A 25419-nucleotide genomic window follows, 5' to 3' on the forward strand; every position below is an offset into this window, starting at 1 on the left:
CATACACAGGCTTATTTAAAAATAATCTTGAGGCTTATTTTCCATATTAAACTCAGTTTATACTATGTCACAAATTCTAAATAGTACATACTTTTACAATTTTTTTTTCATGCATCTACCCACAAACAATGTTCTTCCATCATTCCATGGAGAGAGATCTCTACCTATCTGATTGATCCTATTGGCTTTTATGGGACGTGAGCAGCAGCTAGACAGTGTTGATGGCACTAACTGAATACAAGTATTTCTGGCAATTATGGATTCTGCCTACAGACCTGATTTTTTTATCCCTTGGATTTGGACCTCAGTCCTGTCCTTGCTCTGTACCAATTTGGGCTACCTTCATGACATGACATGTACTTTGATATCTTGCTGATTATATTCTTTGTTTTACTTGTCATTTTCCTCAAACTTTCTATTTTCTACCTGATTGTTTTAGATCCTTTCTCCCCTAGCCCAGAATGTCAGTTTCTTGTAGGTTTGCCATCCTCTTCCCACAGGTGTCTTATAACCTCATGATGCCCTATATTCCTGCCTTATATTCTCTTTAATGCCACTATCGTATGTAACCAAATGAATCTAAGCTTTACCCGCTATAAAAGTCAAATTCGTTGTGTTATTTTGTCTTTATGCCTAGTCTATACTTGCTTACAAAGTTGTAATTTCAGTTGTTTTCTATGACCATTCTTCAAAATTTTCTCTATTCTGCCAAAATTGAGATACATGGATACAATTAGGTCCTTAGGGGTATAAGCTTTATGAGGGTAGGGACCCCGGTTTATTTTTTTAAAAGTTGCAGTTTTTATCAGTGCCTCTTAAATTTCTACTCTTAGTAATAGATTACAAATACCTTATGACTGAATGAGGGTGTATCATTCTAGATTGTGTGGGTGGTCTCCAGCAATGGAGAACAGAACCTGCCTGGGTGTTTGGTGGAGAGGGCGGGTTCCTTGGCTTCCCCAGCTACCTGCCATCTGCTGCTTACTCTCCTGGATTTTCCTGTGAAGCAGTGGTGTGTGTGTGTGTGTGTGTGTGTGTGTGTGTGTGTGTGTGTGTGTGTGTGTTTGTGTGAGGGGGTGAGGGGATAGACCTTTTTGCTGCAGGTTTCAGCCCTCTCCTGTCTACCTCCATGCTTCTGTGCTTTTTTTTTGCCTGAGGACAGAAATTCCCTCTAGCCCATTCTGCCATCCCAAATTTCTTCCTCAGGCCATTAATTCTCAGTTGTCACATTGCAGAAATACTAATTTTATTGTGTTGTTTGAAACGAATCTTTAGAGCATTTGGGAGGAGACAGTAAGATTTTTAGAAATGTTTAGAAATTTTTAGAAATGTTTAAGAAATTGAAATCTTTATGCCAAAAATGTCAATCCCAAATTAAACATTATCACTATTTTCTTCTGCAAATTAACATGCTTTAAGTTTCTACCAATTTAATACTACTGTTCTGTTGGAAAAAGCAAAGGTAAAGTGAAATCACTTATGTGCTTTTCCAAAATCCCAAGTTGCTTCTGTTTTAAGTCAAGGTCTAGGTAAATGTGACCTGCTTTTGTTTTGAACTACTAATTGACTGGCTCCAGGTCCTTGTTATATTGCTATATTCCCTCCTGTATCTGCCACCTCTGTGACCTTTTCGGATTCTCACAATTATTTGCGTGATATAGTCCACCTTTATTTCTCCTGTCATCCAGAGACACCTCCCACTGTGTTCCCATTGTTTACCAGTCACCCAGGCTGACAAAGTCACTGGAAAGGATATATTGCTCTGAAGCTTCTTTTGTTTCAAAGGAGCATCTAGATAACTACATGGTCCTTAGATGTTAAATTTTCATTATTGCCTGTTGAAAGGGCATATGTGCTTTGGAAAAACCTGGTGCATGAGAACTGTCAGAGGCAGGAGAAATGGAAGAAAGAGGCAGAAAAATCTAGGATTATATGTAAACAATTTATTTGGGCCTTTTAGATAGAAATGTGTCTTGGGCAGCAGCAAGACTGGAGGATCCCTACACTCCAGGGTAGGAGAAAGGGGTTTATATGCTAAGACAGATGAAGGGGGCAATGGCCAACCAGAACATATCTGGTCTTTCTCATAAACTGTTAATGTGTCAAACATCAGTTAAGAAACAGTCTTACCTGGCACAAAATGCCCTGCTGTCTATCATAATTATTTTCTTTATCCTATAGGGTTTGGGATGCATGCCAGAGCCCCTGGTATGCAAGATGGTAGTTACAACCAAGATAACTATAGTCATATTGGGCTGAATTCCTATATATGTATAGGTGTAGCTTAGAAAGAGGTTTTCACACACACAAAAAAGATACTATACACTTCAATTTTGACTGCATATAAATAGCTATTTTAAAAATAATATTCATGTCTAAATTTCATTTAAAGGAGCAGGTACTTGTTATTTTGCTGTTCCAGAATTAGGGAATGAAAAACATATGATTGTTTTTTGTTGATTATTTGACATTGGGTATGCTTAAATGCAAACTTTCTGTTTATGGCTAAACAGTGAAAAAAGTAGCCAGAAGTTATATTTTATTCTTAGAGCAAATCATAGACTAAAGGGATCTTTGATAACTTATGTATTATAATGCCTACTTCATAGCTGATCAGACCCCATGAACCTTATGAGGTAATCATACATAATGTTCATATAACATTTAAATATGTATCACATGTATGTGAGTATCTGTGTCTCTCTATGTATCATATCAATTTCTCATAACTGTATCAATTAGTCAACTTCGTACACACATTAGAATCGGTTAAGTCTTTCAAAACACTGAAGTTTGGGTCTGATCCCAGAATAACTGAATCTAAATCTCTAAGTGTAGTTTCCAGGCATAAGTATTTTAAAATTCACCAAGATAATTCTGATGTGAAGCCAGATTTGAGCCCTATTGAACAAATATAGGGTGCACAACCTGGCAAGCTCTGAAGTGTGTTAGCTTCCAGATTTCCTTGGCTGAGGATGACAATCATTGTTATTACAGGAAACTACAGAGGAAAGGACATTTGATTAATTGTTGGCCCAAGAAATGGTTCTCTCAGCATTCATCCCTCATAAAAAGAACCATAACTACCTTCCTTCCACAAGTGCAGCAAAGGAAGCAATTAAGAAATTATCCTCTTGTTACTTCCAGGATGTGTGCAGCTCATGCAAATATGTAGGTTTTCCTGTTGGCTTCCATTGTAATGGGATCATGGCCTCACCCCTTGAGAGATGAGGAGGCTTTGCTTGGAGACAGATTGTATGTCCATTGCAGATCCAGTAAAAGGTTTCCTCAAATAAGAATCCAAAAGCTAAATTTTAGGTGGACAAAAGAGGGGAAGAGATCCCTCCTGAATAATCATGAAGGGACTGTCTTAATTAGGAAATTTAATGTAGAACACAGTTCTTCATTAATAGAGGCATAGATAAAGATTCATTTAATCACTAAAGAGTCTTTGCACATCTCCTCCTTTAATAATTACTGCATTTCCAAATAATTGTGGAAAAGAATCCATGATATTCTATACTTCTATTCCCTGAACCTCTGAAAGACAGGAGAATACAGAGGCAGTTGGAAGTATTATATCTAAGACTGTAGGATTGTGGAAAGAAATATGAAAGGCAAAGCAGTATCATATTTATGCAGATTCTCCTTATGAACATAGTTTTACTTTCATTATCAGAGCACAGATGTGGAAAGAACAAAAGTGAATCTTAACAAGAAAGTTTTCAAAAATTAGAAATTATTTGTCTCATGGGCAAATGAAATTGAGTATCCAAACTCGAAGAAGTCAAAAAATTATCCTTTTTAATGTTTTATTTTTCATAAAAGATGAATTTCTCTATATATTTGGGTTACTTTGCATTGTCATGTTTTTAGTTTTTCCATTACTTTTTGCCTTTTGATTATATATTTTGAAAGAAATGTTTATTTAATTGAGTGCTAACCTTCTGTCAGGACTTTATGAGAACCATCAGCGCTGAGCATGTCTCTGGATTCTTCAAGTTAGAAGACAATTTGCCTTTTGAAATTATTAAAATTTGCATTTTTTGAACTTAGCAAAGAAGAATGAGCACATCAGCTTATTCTCACCAAGGTTATAATGTCACTAAAGTTTTTTTTTTTTTTTTTTTGGATTGTTTTATAATTTTACTCCAGCAGTAACTTGCCTTCTATATAAGCTGAACTTGCTTTTAAGGAGAGATGGTGCTATAATTGGTTTTGCCTGGCTGATATTTTTTCTCCAAGAATTTACTTTTGAATAACAAGAATCTATTTATTTGTTAGGGAAGTCAGGTCCTAAGCTGATATAATGAAGATTCTACTTTTTCTTCTATTGGGTGCAGGATCTCTGGTTTAATTCCTAGGTCTTTGATCTACTTTGAGTTGAGTTTTGTGCAGGGTGAGAGATAGGGGTCTGATTTCATTTTGTTGCATGTGGAGTTCCAATTTTCCCAGTATCATTTGTTGAAGAGGCTTTCATCTGATGTATGTTTTTGGCCCCATTGTCTAATATGAGATAACTGTATTTATGTGGGTTTGTCTCTGTGTCTTCCATTTTGTACCTTTGGTCTACATGTCTATTTTGGTGCTAATACCAAGCTGTTTCTGTTACTATACCTGTCATATTTTACTGTCAGTCATTTTCTTATTAAGTTAAATGGTTAGTATGTAAAATTATTCTGGACTTTTAAAATTCATGATTATATATCTATATACTAACTCAGAAATGAAAATCCTTTTAAAATCAATATGCATCCAGAATTTTCTCTTCCTACTTCAGTATTGGCACATTTGTATGGTTCTTTCCTTAAACACAAATAAGGCTTTCTAATCCATGTTTGCGTGTTCTTTGGTCATATAAATTATGTATATGAAGCTAGGAATTCTAACTGTTTTGCTCAGTGTTACTGAACAGGTTTCTTCCTGGCATAAAATAGGTATACAAACACACATTTCTTAAGTATGTGCTTTTATAAAATTCATACATACAAACTTATTTCTGAATCTCCATTGAGGATATAGAAGGAAAGCCATTTTTAGGGTACAGGTAGGCATTCTGTGGGAAACATTCTTACATTGAAAGAAATTTCCTTCAAGTCCCATTCTCAACCAACTTCATCTTCAAGGCCAGAGTCTCATTCATTTACAAAATATGAATATTGCTGATTTTATTTTTATTTCCTGTAGAGAAAATCTTAAGATATATATTCTCAATTTTCAATCATTTTCTGTTGCCTTTATTATTTAGAAAAGAAAAAAATTAAGTTTTCTCATTTTGCCAAAGAGAAAAGTAGACATTAAGTGCCTTATAATGGAAATACAATATATTATAATGGTGTTAGGTGGTTCCAAAGAATGAATAGTCCCTAATGTTTGAAGAGCTACACAGTGAAGAGTCATCTTTGAATTCCACTGTGGGTTTTCACATGCCAAGAAAGTAGCAACACAGATGAAAACTATATTACAGAGAGCATTAGACTATTTTTCAGAAGTCACATTAAAGATTTATATCTTCTTTTCAATTCTTTATTATACATATGTCGTGGCAAAATTGTCTTTATCCTGTCTTTAATCTATACATTAAAAATAAAAGTTGTGTTTCACGATGAAATCTTCTCACAAAGCCTTTAACATATAATTATAACTTTATTATGTAGAGTTTAGTATTTTTCTGTAATGCTGGGGATTGAATCCAGGGCCTTACGTAATACTAAGCAAGTGCTCTATCCCTGAGCTACACCACCAGCCCCAGTCTGATGGATAAACCCATGAAATCACAATCAAAATAGTAAACCTATCAAATCCTGCTCAAAGTTCCCTCAAGGCCCTTTGTAATGCCTTCTCCACCCTTCCATTCCATCTCTCCCTGCCCCAGATTGATATGTTTTTTATTACTATAGATTTGTTTGCATTCTCTAGAGTTTGTTATGAATGGAATTGCTTGTACCATTTTTAGATTGGATTCTTTAACTCGGTATATAAGATTCACCCTCGGTGATATGCATTATGTACTAGGCACTGTATACCATAATTTGTTCACCCACTCACCAGTTGGAAATTTAATTTACAGGTTAGAGTTGATGCAAGTAAAACTGCATGAACAACTGTGTACAGATATTTATATGGATTTTTTTTTCCTTTTGTCTTGGATAAATACATTGGAGCAGAAAAAATATTAACTGTGTTTTGTTATTCTCATAATTCAAAACCTATTATGTTGTTAGGAGATTTTTTATCCTAATACTTATATAGACTTACATAATGGAAATCTAGTTCTTATGATACATTATTAAGTGTCTACTGAATATTTATTAAATGAATAGTAGAAATTATTTATTAAACATTAGCTAACAGGAATACTTTGGAAAAGATATTAAACTTCACAAGAAAGTTTGAGGGGGTTTATACCTTGTATTTCAGATTAAAAAAAAAAACAGACCTAGAATGAGTTAAATAGGCTTTCCAAGGTTACATACATTATAGCCAAAAGTTGGATTTAAACCTGTTTTCTTGACTTTTAAAACTGATGGTTTTAATTACTGTGCTATATGACACAGTACTGTTATATAGAGGACATCAAATAATACAATTGTGTGCTTTCACGGAACATGCAGTGTAGTTGATAATTTAATTATTGGAAAAGATATTCCATTTTTAAAAAATTGTAACCATCTGAATTACCATTCAGTCATCTTGTTTATTTGTGTAATATCTTGGGTTTAAGAAAGGAATTGCATTAAATAGTATCATCAAATATAGTTCACATTTTAAAAATCAGATATGTGTTCCCAATTGTTTTATGACCAATAAAAGAATGTTGTTACCACATTAACACTGACATAAAAATTATAAATTTTCACATTTCAATTATTTTCCTATATTGTGATTTTGTGATTTCTACTTTTTAAATGGTAACACTTAAACACTTCATGTGATTTTTATGCATTGGTATATTAAAATGATTTTTTGACACATGAGTAACCATGACTTTTATTAGACTAATTGTTCATGAATTTCATACATATCATTCTTTGTTTATTTGTTCATTGAGTTTTCAACAACAATTCATTGAGCATCTGTATGTGCCCCAGGAATTCAACAGTGAAAGCTGAATAATATAAGAAATAAATAATAAATATGAGTAATTTAAATATAACATCAATGTTCTCACTTTATAGAGCTTTCCTTCTATGAAGCAAGATAGTCAATAAACTAACAATGTTGTAACATATACATCAAGTGATTTTAAAACCTATAAAGAAAACAGTAAAATGGGATCTAGTTCAGAAGGGAGGGTACACATTTATACTACTGAGAACATTTAGGAAGTTTCAATATTTCAGGTTTTTTTTTCTTTTTTTGATATTAAAAATAATCAAAAAATGAAACTAGAGAGGTAAATGAAATCCCAAACATGTAATACACTCTTAAATATTTGATGAATAAATTAAAAATTAATGAATTTAATCATTCAAAGGAATTTGGACTTTATTTGTAATCACATTGAAAGCACCATGAATATTTTTTTCTTTGTTGCATAATGTCAATAATGAATAGAGACAGAGATAGGGAAAAACATGTAATTATTCAAGTAAATATTTTTCAGCAAAGAAGTAAATAGACTCTCCATGACAGTGGGGGCTGAAAGTAAGATAGAAAGATCTCTCATCTGAATTCCAGATTCAGCATCTATTGTCCATGTAACATTTCTGCTTGGTTATCTCAGAGGTCTCAAACACAGTAAGTCCAAATGTGAACTTCTAATATTGATGTTAATTTAGCTCCAAAACCTCCATGCATGTTTTTCCCTCTCAGTAATTGACAGTCATTCTTCCTGTTTTTCAGGCCAAAAATCATATAGTCATTCTTAACTTTTTTCTCACCAATTTGCAAAAGCTGCAATTAATGCTGTCAAAACGTACTCAGAATCTTCAACTTTCCTAATATCTTTTTTTGACATCCTTTCCCAAGTCATCACTATTTGTTAAATGGATTACAATTGGATTAAGTTGTTGTCCCTGCCTCTAATCTTGAGGTCTCCCACCCTACACAATTTATCTCAGTGAGAAACTAGAATGATATATATTTTTTTAATTTGTTATTTCTTTTCATTTGTCTCTTTGCAGAGGGAAAGTCAAATGCCTTACACTGGTCCACAAGGTGCTACATGACTAATTAGCCACAAATTCTTTGACCCCTCTTGATTACTCCCTTGATCCAGTAATGAGCTTCACACTAACTTTCCTGATATTAAGGAAACAGCACAAAAGTACTCCCATGACTGAGTCTGAGTTCACATTTCCCTTTCATTTCTGACTAAAATGCATTTCTTCTCTATGCCTTTAGATTGTGTTGCTTAAATTTTATGTTAGAGAAAGAATTTTCTTGGCCATTCTACCTAATCAGCAAAATCCCTGAACATACATATATTGTTACATTCTATTCCTAATTTTTGAATTTTTTCTTCATAGTATTTATCACCTCCCTATATAGTATATATTTATTTGTATATATTTTTGCTGTGTCTTGTCCACTATTGTATACAACAAAGTTTTATATTGAAGCAGAGGCATTTTACACTCTGGTTTTCACAGCAAAATCTCCTGAATAGAGGAATGGATAAAGAAAAATCAAGACATATTATCATTTATATTTTTTATTCTTTGTTCTATTTTCTTCAAAATAAAGTATGTGTGCTAGGCAATATTTTATATTTTAGATAATATTACATGCAAAAATCCTACATGTATGGTTTTAAAAGTTTTAACAATTGTATATACCCATGTAACCACCATGGTTACCTCACCATGAAAAGGTCCTCTAGGTTTGTATCCACTCAATTCTTCCATCCTCACTTGGATTAAACACCTTCTGATTTCTTGCACCATAGATTAGAGTTTGCCTGATTTTCTCTTTACTTCATACTAATAGAATCATGCAACTAGTATGCATAGTTTTTTCTTCCAGCATTATATATTTGAGATTCATCTATGCCATTTGGGTAGAACAAAGATACATTCCTTTTATTTAGTTTTGTTATAAATATATATCACAGTTCATAAATTCTTATTTGAGTTATTTCCATTTTATGTACATTATAAACAAGATAGCTATGGCTGTTACTAAAGTTTTTGGGTAGACATGTTTTCAATTCTCTGGAGTAAATACATGTGAAACTGATGACTTTCTGATTAGATGTACATTTAATTTTATAAGAAACTGCCAAACACTTATTCAAAGTGATTTACCAGTTTTTATTCTCAGTACAAGATATAAAGTTTCAGGTGCTCCAAATCAAGTAAAACTCTCTATTAAATAAATAAGCAGAATGGTTAAAGGAAATTTTAAAAGATATTATGAAATCCTATCCATTGGTCAGGTGACAATTTAATATCTGGCTTGGTCATGTGACTTAATGTATCAAAAATTTAAATAATACTAGTTAAATATCAAACACACTTAATTTCACATTCATAATTTTAAGTGTTCTCACGTTATATTTTTTAATCTTAAAAATTACAATTAATAGATTACAATTAATAGATTTTATTAGTTTTCTAGTTCTTACAATGGTTTTGTAAACAAGTATATGAACATATTTAGGAGAAAGGTAAATCTTAAAAAAAAAGTTAAAGATTCACAAAACAGTTTTCAAAATAGTTATAGTACCTTATTTCTTTATAGTAGATGGAAAGAAGAGTTTTAATTATATATATTTCTATGAAAGCTTCTAAGACCTCTAGTAAGACATTTTTGTAGCCTGACTTGTCAGTCACTGCCAGCTTTTCTTAGAGATCAGAGGAAATGTGTATGTGTTCCAAAAGGAGGGGGAAATAAACTGCAGGGTTTTTATTTATTTTTTATTTTTTAAGCCTAAAGTCAAGTAGCTATTGTTCTGCCTTTTTTTTTTCTTCCCAGTATTGCTTGCTGGGATTTCCATATAATCCCTAAAAACTGTTATTTCTTAGCCTTTAGGAGCATTTACAGAAAATATTTTCTTTTTCCACTGAACTCTGAAAACAGTTTACTTCTAACTCTGAAGTAAAGTCAACTGTTTTGAAGATAAAACTAATCACATTAGGTCTTCAACAATCTCCTTTCCATTCCACAGTTATATTTATATCTTCAAAAGGTCTAATCCGGTTCAAGGAAAAAGGAAAAGATGTATGAAATCAGTTTGATTCCCTAAGGCAAACCCAGAGAGAATCTTTTATTTATTTATTTTGGTAAACTTTATGGTTGCTGTCTAGATCAAAATTAAAAGCATAAATAACAAATAGGAATGGACCAAGAAGCTAGATAAATTGACTTCACAATTAGATTTACATGTGGGATCATCAAAATTTTCCCTGACCCATCTGTTAATTTATGAATGCTATCTTCACTTTGAGCCTTCTCATCCTTCCTTTTTGTTCCCCAGTCTTCTGTATTAAAGTACCTTAGCTTTCCCCTGATGTATAAATCCTTCTCTGACAACAACGTAATAAACAGGAAGGCACAATTTATCATGTTTCTTCTGCTAAAATTTGTCTGTTGTGTACACTTCCCACCCCCCTGGACTATACTCTATGAAAACCCTTCTTAGTGCAAATGATGGGAAAAAATAACCATGTTTTTAATTGCACAAGCACCTTCCTGACAATATTTCAGCAGTATATTTTTGAAATTACCATGCCAGTGAAAAATACTTAATAAATACATAATGTCAATACTCACTTTGTTAACCAAAATTTCCAGTAGCATTTGCAATTATTCCATAAGTTTTTTGGTTTTGGCTTATCTGATGGTCAATGATTTTTTTCATCTCTAGTGAAAACCAATTATAGAATAATTAATTAATTAAGGTCTAAAAACAATTCATCCTATTTTTTTCTACTCTTTAATGTAAGTTATTATTATTATTATTATTATTTTTTTTGGTTAGGCTACTCTCTTCTTAGTCTCTCCCACTATTAGTCTATTTCCTGAATTTCTTCATTGCTGTTAATTCCCTTCATTCTCCTCTCAACCTGTATAAATCACAATTCTTTCTCCTGTGAAGGTTCTGCATAATTTGCACTCAGTTTAAAAATGTCTCTTCCAATTCTTCATTTATGACACACTATGGACCACCCAGTTCAGATTTCATCATACACCATCATATCTTACTCATAGTTAACACAGATTGCTTTACTTTTGGTTTCATTGGCTCCTAAGGATTTTTGCTCTTTTTCTGTTTACTATATGTCTTTTATTTTGGTGATTCCTCAATTCCTCCATTACTATGTTCTTTTGTATCTAATTGAATTTTAATATTCCTTTCTCATTGAAAAAATATTTTTGTTTCTGTCTCTTTTATGTATCCATTTTAAATATTTTAGATATTTTCTTAAGGGTTGCCCAGAGATTCTGTCATTTGTTTTTATCCATGAGTATAAACATTTTTTTTCCTTCAAAATGTTGAACTGAGTAATCTATTAAAGATGAAGAGGATAAAATGGTAGAATGATTGAAATGTATATGTTTCTTATTAATATATAAAGTCATTAACTGTGGAACTCAAAATATTTTGTTTCCTGCTTCTGATATTTATTTACTGATTTAAAACCATTTACATGTTTTGATATAGGAATTTTCATGCAAAAAATACATATTTAAGGAAACAAAATGAAAATTACAATCCTAGTTGGGAATTACATCACTATAACTATGTTGGTACATCTGAATGATAGTGTGTAAATAGATTAGTAGTGTATGTGGACTTTTCATACATGCACAAAAACCTATCTTCCTCTCTACTACTACTTTCTATCCTGTATATCTAAAATAGTACACAAGAGTAATGACAAATGAGAAGTTGCTCTTGTGACAAGAAGAGATTGTGCTGGAGAACAATTTAATACTCTGTTCTCTAAAATAAGGCAATCACTTCACCCATACATTCTTAGCAAATTTGCTCATTTTTGTCCTAGAAATTCTGTTCTAATACATTGTATAACTGACCACAGGGCTCTAGTCCTCGGGCAAAAGACAAGGGAGAATATTGGATTGGTGGGCAATTCATTCAGTACAGGCCAAGAAAATATTATATTCAGTGAACAGAAATTAAAGATGGTATATAATCTATTATAGTTTCTTGGGCTCCTAAATTGTGAATTCTCTCAAAGCCAGAGTCAAAGAAGCAATAGTTCCAACTTCCATGGATGGAACTAAGAACATAATGGATCGGATAGTTAATTGCAGTTATAATATTAAGGATATCTAGCTGTAGTTCTTGCTTTTAATTTCATGTCATACCTCTCTAGCCTAACAATATATTTAGTTTCTCTTCTCAAATTGCCTTGAGAAAACTTATAAACAGACAACCAATTTATACGAAACAACAGACCTGTGTGATCACAAATGAATGCTGCACATTTGTTTAAAATTAAAAGCACTTCTTGATAAAAATGTTTTTGATTTGGAGGTTAAACAGTGAAATTGTGGAGTAAGAAAACTACAAAGGTGGAGAAGGGAAACCCACAATAACACTGAATTACAATAGAGACTGTCTCCACATAATCAAATTCTATGTATTCACATATCTGTGTTATTTGCTTAGAAACTTTACATGGATTGAACTCTTCCTAAGAATAGAAGAATTATATGTACTTCAAATGGATTTTATCTTCACAGATACCCACTTTATATATGCACTCAGTAATACAAATAGTTTATTGTAAAAATAATTGAAATTTATCCCTGTTTCTTATAAGCTCCATAGACCCTATTGTTAATTGTCTAAGTGTTAGCACTTACTTTCCTCCAAGATTTTTTTAAAAAATGTATTCTTTAAGTAAAAAGTTGCTGCTGCCTTTTTCATATGATCTTGATACCCTATGTCAAGATTTAGTTGTTTCCCATATCAGAATGCAAAGTTTTCCTCTTTAAGTTCCTGTTTGTAACAAAGAAATAAATATCTGGGTAGATAGATACTAAGTTAATTTGTCAAGCAATTTTTAAATCTTATTTAAATGTTCTCTCTCAAATCCCCTTTCTTTTTCTCTGTTTGTGCCTTTTTGTCTCTTCCCCTCATGCCTCCTGACTGGGCATTCAAACACTTGAGGTCTAGTCCTGCTAAATTCACTTGTGGACAAATCACAAAATGTACTTGGAGTTCTGTTTTTGTCCTTTAAAATGATAACATAAAATTAAGATGTCTAGTGTTACTTTTAGGTCTAAAAATCTGATTCAAAGATGTAATGAAACACCACCTGGGGTTATATAACGGGCAATAATAAGTTTCAAACGAAGACTCTCAAAAGTACTACATTTGCTTGCAAAGCTGCATTTCACTTTGAACTAAAATGTCACATTAACCATGTGTCTTAGATACTTTTTGTTCCAGGGGATAGAGGACTAATGAAGCTAGGTTTAGCCAACCATCATTTATTGTAAGGGTAATAGAAGAAACTAATAGAACTAGAAGAGGAGACATTATGAGGCCAGATCATGAGGCTTAGACTGGATATTGTGGCTGGACTCTAAACTGTTGTAGAATTCAGCCCTAGCAGTCTCAGCTCTGTTACCTACTATGGACTCGAAGCAGGTGTGCACAACATGTGCTCTTCTTCCTAATTCATCTTCATCTTCTGCTCGCTTTGTGTGTTCACATGAGCTTTCAGAATATATATGGCTGTGGCTAACCCTAACCCTCAACCTACCTTCAGTATGCTTTCTCATCTCTGCTACCCATTGCCAGCCAGTCAATTGTTTACTCTTAGTTCAGATTAATGAGAGTAAATCTGAAAATTTTAGATGATCTTTTCAAACCAAGATACTTTAGGAAAGAATCAAACTCTTAGCCCAATTAGCTGTGGCAGGGGTTGCAGGCAGGTATGTGTAGTAAAACAGTGTCATCACCAAACCACACCATTCAGCAAGGGACTGCCTACCTCCTCTTGAAATAGCTATGGCCACATAGGTGACATGAATCTTGTTTAACACATTATACTCTGGGTTTAAGATCACAAACAACAGTTATCATTGGCTATAGGCACTACCATAAAAGGAATTACATTAAAAGAAAGATTAAACGAAACAGAAATAATAGGAAGTCTAGAAGTTATAGTGAACAAAAACTTTTGAGATTTCATGTTTCTCCAAATTAAACGGTAGATGTTGAAATACCTTAACTAAGGCAGCTACTATACATGAAGTGAGAAATTAAAATTCCTACATCTCTCTGCCAAATGTATGCCAATAGCACAAATCCTCAAAGGCTAATATAAAAACAAAGGCTAATGATAACATATAAGTTAGGAAATTTTCTAAGTTGTATTTTTAAAAATATTTATCTACTTACTACCTCTCTTCCTTTTTTTCCCCTTCATTATAAAAGTATAACCCCAAATTTGGAACCTATGATTTTTGACAAGAGAGAAAAAATATATTTGACATAAATAGTGGTTTGGTGTACTTCAGTTGATACCCTTATAGTGATGACTATTTCAACATTCTCTTGTGGGAATAAAAATGAATGTGTAAAATATTCTGAAACAGCAAATCAAATTATTTTGTGTTAATTTATTTATAAATGGTGACTTTCAACTGGGATGAGATAATCACTGATTTTTATATCCCGTGAAGTGTATACTGTACCACCAATGCTAAAATTTACAACTCATTTATTTCAAGGATTGTTTTTGGTATACACAGTGTATAAAAACATGTATTATTAATCTAAGATGCTAGCTTATTTGCATTTTCATTAAACTGTAGAGACTCTATCACTAAAATGTGAATAGAATTTTAACTTAATTCTGCTTCGTACGTGTAAGCCTAAATTTTTTGTGTTTAAAAATCAAAATGTTGACTAATAATCATTTATGTGTATGAATATATGCACATTTAATATTCATATACATAAATGTTTCTAATTAATGACAAAAAGCATGAAAATAAAACACCTAACATCCAATTTATCTGTTCTTGTTTGAAATAAGAGACTTTGCATATAAATGAATCTTCTAGATAAGTAAAACATTCCCTTAAGCACTGAAACCTTTGAGATTGTTTGAAATGTATTACAACTTTTTCTTTTGAAGTCAAATATTATTAATGTATTTCTTCTATTAATGATAAACCAGACATAATTTTCATTAACTATTAAAACTAAGAATCTTTCCTAAAAATAAACATAAACAATCACTAAAGCATGGCTTTATATATATATATAATATATATTTATATATGTGTGTGTATATATATAATATATATTTATATATGTGTGTGTATTTATATATGTGTGTATATATATATATATATATATATATATAGGGAGAGGAAGATAGATATCTTTATGTGCTCTTACTAACAGACTATGAAGAAGAAAGAATAGGGAATGCCTCTCTTTTAATGGTGTTTGACATTTTCTAGTTGTCACTTCAACTTTAATCAGTAAAGAAATATTTATTTGTTTTTGAATAATCAATGTAGAGATGAGAAATAGGCAGGACATTTTTTAGGGAAGGAGACATAATAAGTGAATATTAAAATTAATAATTTATGGCCTTATGGATTGTATTCTGTTACAGTAACAATTATCAAACATTTTTAATGTACTAAATTCTTTAAATAGTTTAATTCATTTGTATCACTAAAGGAATTTGAGATTTTATTACTCCTATTTGTTCCCTATGAAGACAATGAGATACTGAAGCTATGTAACTTGTGAGATCATAGGTAGTAAGTGTTAGAAATACGGAAACCAAATCTTGCCAATTCAGAAAACCTATCCACAAAGTGGAAAGAAGAGAAAGAAAACCAGTTTACTATGGAATAAGCACGAAATCAGAATGTGATGCCCATCACAGGCAATCTGCTAAGATATTACAAAGAAATCTCTCCATATGCTCATACCATCAGATGCAACTCATTACATACCTAGACCTCAAGTAAGATAACTCCATGTCACACAAAATTAAGAATCACCTGGTAATTCATTTGTGCTAGCTAATTGACTTTATCGATAGGAAAAAATAAATTTCTCATGTCTTTATGACAGGAAGTAGTTTTGCAATTTGGAGTGAGGCATTGCCTAGGTTGGGCCTCTACCTTCCCACAGAGACTGAGAGATAGGGTACTATCCTCCTTAGTGGTTACATGTCAAAGAGGTGGTTTTCAGGTCCTTGAGGATGATGCTCCTGGGTTGTTAGGCTGGCAAGAGTTTTATTTAACTTCAAAAAGATTTGCATACTTTAAAAAGTGAAAGTAGATACAATTATAAGTTTTCTAAAGTGAATTCTCTAAGAAAATGAGGAAGTCACTTGCTTTATATTCAACAGAGAAACTTAAGCGATAAATTTTAATTTGTGTTTGCCCTTAGATGAGTAAGTAACCAAATTAAGATTTGAGTCTAGGGAATATGGAAAGAGCCTACTATGTCTTTAATGCCTTATATGATACTTGCTAAGCATGTTCTTGGCATGAAGATGAGCATCTTCATATGATTTGAGATTTATATGAGGAAAACAATATAGCTATATTAGCTCAAAGAAAGAATATTACAAGTAACTTTAAGAATATGTTAAAGGGCTTTAAGATAAAAAGAGATTTAAAGGGCTTGGGTTGTGACTCAGTGATGGAGAATTTGCCTGGCCTGTGTGAGGCATTGGGTTGAATTCTCAGGGCCACATACAAATAAACAAAATGTCCATTGAAAACTAAAAAATAGTTTAAAGTTTTCTAGGGACAAAGTAAAAATCAGTTTGCCTGAACAGAGTAGTTGGGGGAGGCACAAGCTTAAACATTAAGATTGGCGTCAAATCATACATCCCTTGTAGGTCATAGTAAAAAAATTGGATTTTATTTAGGTGATTGTGGAGATCTTTTGGATGGCTCTTTTAAGCAGAGAAGGGTTAGGATATTATATTTATAGGCATTATTTTTATTGATATGTGAAGTTGTACTTGGTTGGGAGCTAAAAAATGCAATCAAAGTAGCCACTAAGAGACTGTTGTAGTAGTCTATGTTCTTGATACAGCAAGAGAAATTTGAGTTGTTTCCCCTATTTTTGGAGGTAAAACTTAAAGTTATTTGCTTCTGTTTACAGTATCAAGTGTGAGGAGAGAAAAATAAAAGGAGATTACCAGCATTTTATCTTAAGTAATTTGTCTTAGCTTACTGGACTGAGGAAGTCTTCAAGTCTTGAGACGATCTAAAACAGAGAGGGAAATTAGTAATACTTTTATCCACACTATGTCTCTTAGATGTATGCTATGTTTTGGATGTGAGGTGTCCCCCAAAAGATCACTGGTGAAAAAAGGCAAGAAAATTTGGAGGAGAAATGATTGGGTTATAGTTTTAACCTAATCAATAAATTAATCTCTCATGGGATTAACTGAGTGGTAACTGGAGGTATGTGGGGTGTGGCTGGAGGAAGTGGTTCATTGGGGACATGGCTATGGGGTATATATTTTGTATCTGAAGAGTGGAGTCTCTCTCTCTCTCTCTCTCTCTCTCTCTGCTTTCTGATCATTATGTGAGCTGGTTCCCTCTGCCACACTCTTCCACCCTGGCATCCTTACTTTACCTCGAGCCCTGAAGAATGGTGCTTGATGTAAATGGATTGTGACCTCTGAAACCATGAACCCTTCAATAAACTTTTCCTCCTCTGCAATTCTATTGATCAGGTCTTTCAGTCACAGCAGGGAAAAAACTGAAACAATGTAGGTCCAAAGGCCTTTTAGATGTAGGTCAAATTAGCCTTTGGATATTGAAGTCTATAGTTGGATTGAGTGCTCTGAGCTGTATTATGTGAATTTAAGGGTCATGAACATGTGGATAGTATGCATATAACCACAGAATGGGGACTTAAGAATTATTTGTCCTGTGAAGATTCATAGAGAAGAACGTTGAGAATACAAAGCTTCTTGGATATATATGTAAGTTAAAGTTAAGTTAAGTAAACTTAAGCACTAATAAGCATTTGGACGGGGGATCATTTGTGTGAAAATTGTAGGACACATTCTACATAGTAATACAAAGGGACTAGAAGAAACCAAGAAATACTATTATAGAAGGAAGAATATAAAACCTACAGAAATGTCAAATTTAATAAGTATGAATGCTCTTCAATGGGTTTAAGGACTAAAATATATTGAACACCTACTATGTTTCAGGAAAGTGTTAAAATGCTTTATGTATGTTTACTCAATTAATTCTCATAACTAATATCATTTCCCAGAGACAGAGGTAAGTACTATTGAAATTTTATGAACAAGAACAGAAGTGACCTTTTCCTAGATCTTCAAGAGAAGCATTACACAAAATAAATTTGACAGTTTACTTGAACTTTAAAATATTCATGAATTGGGCAGCACTAAACCAGATGTTCAGAGTCCCACTGAAGGCTTCTAGGCTGAAGGCAAATTGTAAGACAAGGAAAATGTGTTTTTGTCAATAGTAAGAGTGAAAAAACTAGTTGGGTACAGTGGCACATGCTTGTAATCTCAGTCGCTGGGGAGGCTGATGCAGGAGGATTCCAAGTTCTAGGCCAGCCTCAGCAACTTAGTGAGACTCTGTCTCAAAATTAAAAGTAAAAAAGGGTTGGGGACATGGGGATATAGCTCAGGATAAAGCACCTTTGAGTTTACTCTCTGGTTAAAAAAAAGAAAAAATTGAAAAAAAATAGAGAGTAGATGGTCATTTCCAATTGGTAAAGTTTCTGGCCAGAGCAATTTGTTTGGCAAAGTCTCTTTTATTTTATCATTCCCATTAGGTTTCAGTTTGTTCACCTAAGAACTTAAAATGCTGGTGGTCTCCTGTCCTAATGACCTCCCAACTAAATTTATATTTTTATCAAGAGCATACAAGTTTTAAGTGATGTAGTTGGATTCAAACTCAGAAATTGGGAATGAAGAGCTTTTGCTTCTAATAATAATACTCAGCATTGATTTTTTTTTTCTTTTTTAAAGTTACACAGTGGTAATGGAGAAAGTTACTGTTCCCTCTGCCTGTGTTAATTCCTCCCAATATCTCAACATACCTGTTTCTCACACTTAAGATCTTCAAACAATTTCACATTATCAGATCCCTTTACATAAAACTGCACACAATCAACCTTTAACACAATTTTAGAGTTCTTAGAGCATTCCAATTCCTGAGATTTTTATATATTTGTATGAAAATATATGTATCTGGGAGCAGGTTCTTAATTTTCTTTACCATATCATAAGCAGTGCCTAGTCCACAGTTGTGGGTCAATAAGCATTTAGTGACTAAAGATATGAATTATAAGTTAGTAAGTAAGTGAATGAATGAGCATACCTTTGAATACGTAGCTGACACAAAGCGCTCTGTGATTGTCTCTAATAGTTCGATCACCAAAAAGGAAGATGATAACAGGAATGAGACAGCGTTGGAGTAGCCTAAAGGAAAGATGATTAAAGAATATTAAATAGAGGGAAAGGGCAGTCGAAATGATAAGTATTAGTTCTTGAATTATTGTGTGATCAGTATTTGTTACATGGTTTATTAAAGTTTATTAAAAGCTTATTTGCCTCCAGGATAGGCAAATAAACAAATCTAATAGAAAGCAGTTGGATTGTAAAGAAATCCAGAGATCAAAGCAGAGGAAGAATTTGAGAAACAATTTGTATAGGATAAAGAATACCAAGAACTGGAACAATAGAAATTTGTAGTCAGATTATAGAATGTTATAATTTTGTATTGTAAATTATGTGTAATTACGTTAAGGAAAAAGGAATAAACTGCCTAAAACTCATGTAAATATCTCCTTAGAACTTTCAAAATTTATTAATAAACAATTACATAAAACTATTTTAGGAGCATAATAATAGCTAATTTTAATCATATTCTCAGTTTAATAATATATGCCTATTTATTGTAATTTAGACATTTTATAACTTAAACTTTAGATTTTAATCTCAGTAATTATTTAAAAATTTCCATTATAGCTGTCTCTGTATGCATTTGCACACCAATAGATACAGGACATAAGTTTTGACTTATTTTTTCCATAAGTGATTTTTTGAAACATTTCTGTTAACTATATGCCTTTCTAATCAGCAGAATTATTCTATTAGCTAGCTAGTTCAATCCATAGTATCAATACTTGTTTTTATACATGTTAACCTAAATAAGGCTTAAAGAAAAGCACCAATCAGCAAAAAAGAAATAGAAAGGAAGAAAAAATAAGAAATGTCTTTAGTATCAATGTGAACAATTATTCAATAAAACCCTGTAAACTAGCTCTGAGGCACTCAAATACATATTACTATACACACTCACACACATCCACACATAACTTGAAAATAATTAACAATTATTTTGATAGAAAGACTTGGAGACAATACAATACAAAGAATCCATTTAGTGGTCCTGGCAGTGTTTAATTTTTATATTGGAAAAATACATATTTTTGATATTTTTCTATGATGAAAAAAGGGAGCAAGATTATCTTGAATTTCTCAAATGTAGAGAGCCATTTAAAGGCAATTTTATAATGTTAATAAATAGGAAAACCTATTATCATCTGATTTACTGGGGTGGTCAGAATTTGTAGTATGGTTTATTGAAGTTCACTCAGCACGTAAGGCATGCATACTGTTTTCAATTCACTAATACTCCCAGCTGAGTAGTAAAATTATTCTAAGTAGCATATTAGTAACAATAATAGAATAAAAGCTAGAGGGGTTTCTGAAATATCTTAAAAATTTATTTCTACGTCTGCTGCAACAACCATTGAAGGCATAAAGTTCTTAATGTGGCACTTAGAGACTTTAAGGATCATTTAAAATAAAATCTAAAACAATAAAACATTAGCATCATTGTAGATCAGAAAATCATGTTAAAAATGTGCATTCTTTTGTTTTCAGATATTTGTATAGGTCACTTTTCTGTGCTATAACCATACCTCTCTTGCCTCTTAAGGGAATACTTTATTATAATCAGAAGGAATTCACAGTTAAAGTAGTAATTGTGATTTTGCATTTCAATCACACTTTAAAGGTCTTAATGTAATAATGTTCAAGTTTATATTGGATCCTTATAAGAACAGTGATCAGAGAATTTTGCTCTATATTAAAAGTGGATTCACTTGTTATTTATCCTGCCTGCCTGGCCTTTGAGCTCTCCACACTTCCACATGGATCTAGGGAAGCCCCTTAACAGATGGGACAGTAGCTCATGAGAAGAAATATTATGTATTCCTTAACTGTCATAGAAATGTGTGGCAATATAGGTAATTTACTCAGGTTATTCCTGATACACATTCTTAAACCATTACTTGTACAAAAAATACCATAAAATAACATGGTTAAAGCACTGTGACAGTCAAGATGGGTAAGTAATTGCCGATTTTATTTATCCGCTTAAATAATTTGTTTTCATATTGGCCATATCCAAGAACTGTGCTAAGCTCAGGACTCTTACAGCCATACCAAAAGTATGCTCTGTTTCCTATAGTCCATGTGTTTACATTCTAGTGTAAAGAATGAACAAATACAAACCAATTTGTGTTGGTTTTATAATGGAAGCAGATAGGGCATTAAGTAGGACTAATGAGACCGCTTCATCAGTTGCTATCCAGGACAGGGAAATCCTCTTTGAAGCAGAGACATTGGACTTGAAATATGTGAAGGATTTTTGTCATTAAAATAACAGCAAAAGAGTAGTTAAAGCGAAACAGAAAAATGAAAAAAATGTTCTGAAGCAAGAATTGTTCAAGTTATGGGAAGGAAAACAATGTGACAGTAGTGTAATCAAAGTCATGATCAAGCAGCCGTGTGCTGAAGAGCTGCAGAGGGAGGCAAGGAAACCTCATCAGCACCCTGGATACTAAGAGGTTTGATTTTAGAATAAAGGCGGTGGGAAGTCCCAGGGATGCATTGACTGATTAAGTGATGCAATTTTATTTACATTGTTTGGTCAGTGGAGTGGAGGAAGTGGCAGTGGACTCAGAAAACCAGCTAAGATCTGGTTGCAATTTTTTGGGAGGCTGGTAATAGTATTCTGGCTCAGAACTGTGGGCTAGTAAAGAGGGAACAGAGTAAATATCCAGTGTGTATTTTGGAGATCAAATCTGCACTAACAACTGGCACATTTATTGAGAGATGAATGAATAGGAAAGAAATCACATGTAATTCCTTGTCATTGGTTCAAGCAAGTTGGTGGGGCCTGATAACATTCCTTATTTAGATGGAGAAGATTGGAGAGGGGCAAAATACTTGAAGGCCTCATAAAAATATTAGGGATTCTTTCTTCAATCTCCAAACATTATTTGAAATGCTAGGAAGGAACAGTGACCAAATGAACTAGGAATCAGGAGAAAAACCACAAACAAAAAATGCCTGATAATTACTAACTTAGTGACCTTTAACAATTGACAGTATCTCTTCAAGCTTCAATTTCTTCATCTAATATAGGGATCATAATCAAATATTGATATCCTGAAATTTTTTAACAAAGGTGCCTGATACAAAATTTGATCTTAAATAAAGCTTTTTATGATCAGAGACAAAGCATGATGTCTGGATTCCAAGTGTAATTTTTTCCTTGTTCCTTACTTGCGGTCATTAGGAGATTTGCAGGCACTGCAGTATTTGCAAATTATTTCAATAGCAGGTCTAGAATTCTGTACATGTCTGTTCAGAAAGTTTGAAAGCTGCTTCTGGCAAGCCCATTGGGGAGAAACAGAATGGTTATCTGTCTAAGTGTCAGGACAAATTTATCTCAATGATATGCCAGTGAAGTATTAATAGACAGATAAATGGCAGTGAAACTGACCTTGTATTTCCCTTATCTCTATCCCATTTTGAGACTTGATCTAGTTTGTAAAAGCAAGAAATTGCCTTTCCTTCCTCAAAAAGTATAAAAATCTATTTATTAGAAATTATATAATATTTGGTCACATATTTGCATTTAGAAAAACTGATTTTTTTTTGGTAGTCCCATGAGTTTGGACAGATAGATACAGCTGTGTACATACCATGACAATGAAAATATAGAACTATCACTTCCCCAAATCCTTCATACCTACCTCTTCACATCACTAAATCCTGGCAACAATTACTTTAGGTTTTGTTTGTAAAATTTTGCCTTCTTCAGAATTTTCATTAAAATAGAATCCTTCAGTAGTTTTATGATTTCGATTCATCCATCCTATTGTGTTTGTTAATTACTTTTATTGCTGACCAGTATTCCATTGTCTCCATGTGTCAGTCATCAGTTAAGGAATATTTGGATTGTTTCCACATTTGGTGAGTATGAATAAAATTTATACAAATATAACTTTTAATTTCTTCTGGATAATACCTAGAGCTGCATTGCTGGATCATATACCAAGTGTGTATTTTACTCTATTAAAAAAGAAAAAAAAAAAACTGCCAAACTGTTTCCAAAAGTGTCAGTACATTTTGCATTCTTACCAACAATATAGGACAATTCCAGTTCATCCATATCCTCACCAGTCCTTGGCATTGTCAGGTGTTTTTGAGCCAGCCCAGTAAGTATGAAGTGATGCTTTAAATTTGCATTTCAATAGCCTATTCCCTGCCATCTGCCAGGGTACTACTATCAGTCTCTCTGAAAAACTGCAACCTGATCTGAGCTGGTCTTCCAAATCCACTGTCCTCTTACTTGGTAGTGTCTTGTCAATACCTCCAAATTTCAGTGAATTTATTTTGTTTTTCTACTCGAATTAAAGTTCTTTATATTTTCTTTTTGGATGTGTGATTTACAAATATTTTCCCATTCACAGATTGTCTTTTTATTTTATGTTTTTCATATAACATAAATTTATTTTGATATAGTCCAATATATTACTGATTAATTTGATGGCATCCTATTTATTGATTCTTTCTCGTTTCTTGACTTATAGAGATTTTGTTCAGGAAGTCTCTGCCTGTGCCTGTATGTTGAAGTGGTTTTTTTTTTTTATTATTTTTTGTCTATTGTGACTTCTTCCATTGTATAATTTATACCACCTCCTCTACCTCTGGGCCACTGTGTTTTGAAATCAAGTCTTTTTGAACTAGTGAGTTATGGCAAACAGAATTGCCCCCATCAACAGGAATAGCCAATGGGCCTTCCCCAGGGAACGTTGTACCACAGGGTCTCAAAAGCAGTGTTTCACTGTCCAAGGTTTTGCGTAGTTCAAAACAATGATTTATCAACCACCTATGAAAGGGTTTAATTTCATTTTGCTACATAGCTATTTCCAGTTTTCCCATCACCATTTGTTGAAGAGGCTACAGTTTCTCCAATGTGTGTTTATAGCACATCTGTCTAGAATGAGGTAACTGTATTTTGTGTCTTCCATTCTATTCTATTTTTCTTCATGTCTGCTTTTGTGCCAAAACCATGCCATTTTTGTTACTATAACTCTGGATTATAATTTAAGGTCTGGTATTGTGACTCTTCCTGCTTCACTTTTCTCTCTGAGGATTGCTTTGGCTCTTCTGAGTCTCCTTTCCACACGAATTTCATGACTGCTTTGTATTTTTTATATGAAGAATGTCATTGAAATTGGAATTGGATTTGCATTAAGTGTATGTAGCACTTTTGGTAACATGGCCATTTTGATCATATTGATTCTGCCTATCCAGGAACATGGGAGATCTTTCCATTTTCTCAGATCTTCTTCAATTTCTTTCTTTAGTGTTCTATAGTTTTCACTGTGGAGGTCTTTTACCCCTTTTGTTAGATTGATTCCCAAACATTGTATTTTTTTCAAGGCTATAGTGAATGGGATAGTTTGCCTAATTTCTCTATTTCAATTTATTTAAAAGATTTATAGGAACACAATTGATTTATTGGTGTTAATTTTATATCCTGCTCCTTTGCTGAATTCATGTGAGTTCTAAAAGTTTTCTGGTGTGTGTGTGTGTGTGTGTGTGTGTGTGTGTGTGTGTGTGTGTGTTTTATTTCTAACTATAGATCATGTCATTGGCAAATAGGAACAGTTTGAGCTCTTCTTTTCCTTTTGTATCTAAGTTCTTCTAATTTCTCTGCCTTGAGTTTCAAAGACTCTGTTGAATAGAAGTAGTAAAAGAGGGCATCCTTGTCTTGTTCCAGTTGTGAGAGGGAAGGCTTTTCAATTTTTCTCCATTTAAAATGATGCTGGCATTTGGTTTAGCATATATAGGTTTTATAATGTTGAGGTATGTTCCTACTATCCCTAGTTTTACTAGAGTTTTGAATATGAATGAAAGTTTTATTTTGTCAACTGCTTTTTCTGCATCTATTGACAGAATCATGAGATTCTTTAAGTCTATTGATGTGATGAATTATGTTTATTGATTTCCAAATGTTGGACAAACCTTTCATCCTTGGGATGAACCCCACTTGATGATGATGCACTATTTTTAAAATGTTTTTGTATGTCATTTGACAGTGTTTTATTAATAATTTTTGTACCTAGGTTCATCAGATATATTT

Source organism: Sciurus vulgaris (genome assembly GCF_902686455.1).
Source record: "Sciurus vulgaris genome assembly, chromosome: 8".
NCBI lineage: Eukaryota > Metazoa > Chordata > Mammalia > Rodentia > Sciuridae > Sciurus > Sciurus vulgaris.